The sequence below is a fragment of the Pocillopora verrucosa genome, unplaced genomic scaffold (assembly GCF_036669915.1).
Source record: "Pocillopora verrucosa isolate sample1 unplaced genomic scaffold, ASM3666991v2 scaffold_46, whole genome shotgun sequence".
Classification (NCBI taxonomy): domain Eukaryota; kingdom Metazoa; phylum Cnidaria; class Anthozoa; order Scleractinia; family Pocilloporidae; genus Pocillopora; species Pocillopora verrucosa.
In genome coordinates, this window is record NW_027078184.1 from 6,390 (window position 1) to 8,525 (window position 2,136).

The window sequence follows — 2,136 nt, forward strand, 5'->3', positions numbered from 1 at the left end:
CTTAATATCTGATACGCTGCTCATTGAGCAGCTCATATATTAAACTGATTTTTGGAACTGGGCTGTGGAAAAGAGGCTTGCCTCGTCCCAGCCACGGGTTGCCTCGGTATAGCACTACCTCCGAGTGCGGCCCACTTCCCGCTTGGGAAGACACATTCAAGCCAAAACAAAGTCAACGGTATAGCATTCTTTTATGTTTACAGGAGCCCCGCCCGCCCTTAGAGGGGGAAGAGGTGAAAGAGGGATGATATTTCAGACACCAGACAATGGCAGGAACGGCCGCTGGCCTACGTTTTCTGAAGTGCGCAAAGCACGACCACAAGGACCTAGGGGTAAGTGGATTTTTTCACCGAGGGCAGACGCTGAAAAAGCATACTTACCTGACGGGAGGTACTGTGATCAAGGAGGCAGTCCTATCAAGGCGAGGCCCTTTCATTGCACTTCGACTGGGTTGACCCTTGCGATTACCCAATGTGGGTAACTCGAGCGTATAATTTCTGGTAGTGGGGACCTGCGTTCGCGCTCGTCCCCGCAAAAGTCATCCAAACTATGTATATATGGCCCTCTTACTGACTACGAGGGTATTTTGCTTTTGCAGTGGACCGGTAGACTTGCAAAGAAGGCAAAGGACGCACAACTGGCCAAGGTGTTGGCACGTTTGGAGGGGTAGAAGTGCATTGGAGAGACTGGAGGAAGGAAACAGGTGAGTTTCGGGGCGGTGCGTAACTTTGCTGGCTGTTTTTGTTCAAGGCCTGTCTGCTCTATGTGTGTAAAGTCCTGTTCGTTTGTATTTGCAGGTTGTGCGTGCCGTGCCGTGCTGTGCTATGCGCGCGAAGGGAAAGGAAATGAAAGGAAACCAAACGGCCGATCGACCGAGCGAGCGAGCATAGAAGGCATTCGACTTGGACCGTGAGTACACTTTGAACCTTTTGAGCGGTTTTATTGTCACTGGAGCCGCTTTTAGAAATGCTATTGCTATCGTTAGTGTATCCTTTGTGCGGAGCAAGCGAGTGAACGAATGAACGAGGGAAGGAAACAAACTAGCAGAGTAGTACAAGTATCGAACCGTTTTCCCGATTCGTTTGCAGTCTGAATCCAACCATTGTCGACTTTCAGTGCCGTTTTTCGCGCGCCTCCTCTTGGAAGTGTGCGAGTGTTTTGCCACGTCACGATGGATTAAAACTGCGTCTCAGAAGTGTGCGTTTTTTTCCTATTCATTGTTTCGTTCGTTATTTGGAATGATTTGATATCACAGAAGTAGAATTTGACATAATAAACTGTTCATCTAGCGCGTGCTCACTCGCTCGCGCGCGCTCTGTAAGAAAAGTCGATCGCACTAGAGTTTTCGCCATTAGCTGGCCGATTTTTGACAAAAAGTGTTTTCCCCCCCTCGTTTTTTGCTTTGATTTTGTTCCTCACCTCACCTACGGCTCTCTATGTGAAATTGTGGTGTATGGAGAGCTATTTATTGGGATAAAACGTTTAGAGATGTTCGCAACGACAAAAAATTGAAGCCTACAACACGGGGTATTCCCAGGCGGTCACCCATCCAAGTACTAACCCCGCCGACAGGGCTTAACTTCGGTGATCGGACGAGAACCGGTGCTTTCCCTGTGGTATGGTCGTAGACGAGGAAATGGGGTCGAAATTCTGCTTGTTATCGGCCAGGTTCAGGCTGTAAAGCGGCCACATCCCTGAGTGTAGGCGAATTTGAAATTCTAAAGCCCTAGTTTCGTTACTCTAACCCTAAGAAATCGATACTCTAACCCTAAGAAATTGTTACCCTAACCCTAAGAAATGGTTACCCTAACCCCGAAGTCGTTACCTAACCCTAATGTATTTTCCTCAACCCAGTTAACACATTGAGGAGCATCGATTTGAAGCACTATTCCCTAGGGAGGGGAGGGAGGGGTCCCAGAGACATAACGTGTCCTAAAAACCTATTATACAATGTTTAGCTCCGTAGGTGCGTGTATCTGGCTTTAAAATCTTACAGTGAGGAGATACCAAACGGGTCAGCCTCTGGGACCGTCTGCGGGACTCGCAAGGGCTTGTGGGGGCGACCTGCTACTATCCACCATAAACCGTGGGAAGGATCCCTCGACCACCCCCCTCACCAGGGCATGCTTCGGCATC

The 2,136-nt window shown here is 49.0% G+C and overlaps 2 non-coding genes and 1 pseudogene across 2 annotated transcripts; 2 read left to right on the plus strand and 1 right to left on the minus strand.

Moving 5' to 3' along the window:
- The first annotated feature begins 35 nt into the window (after nucleotides 1-35).
- LOC136278652 (U2 spliceosomal RNA) lies at nucleotides 36-133 on the plus strand (annotated as a pseudogene).
- Nucleotides 134-372: 239 nt separating this feature from the next.
- Nucleotides 373-532, plus strand: LOC136278690 (U1 spliceosomal RNA). The gene has a single exon (XR_010716490.1). It is a non-coding gene; the product is annotated as a U1 spliceosomal RNA (small nuclear RNA).
- Nucleotides 533-1,512: 980 nt separating this feature from the next.
- Nucleotides 1,513-1,630, minus strand: LOC136278666 (5S ribosomal RNA). Its single transcript, XR_010716467.1, has one exon. It is a non-coding gene; the product is annotated as a 5S ribosomal RNA (ribosomal RNA).
- Between the last annotated feature and the right edge of the window lie 506 nt (nucleotides 1,631-2,136).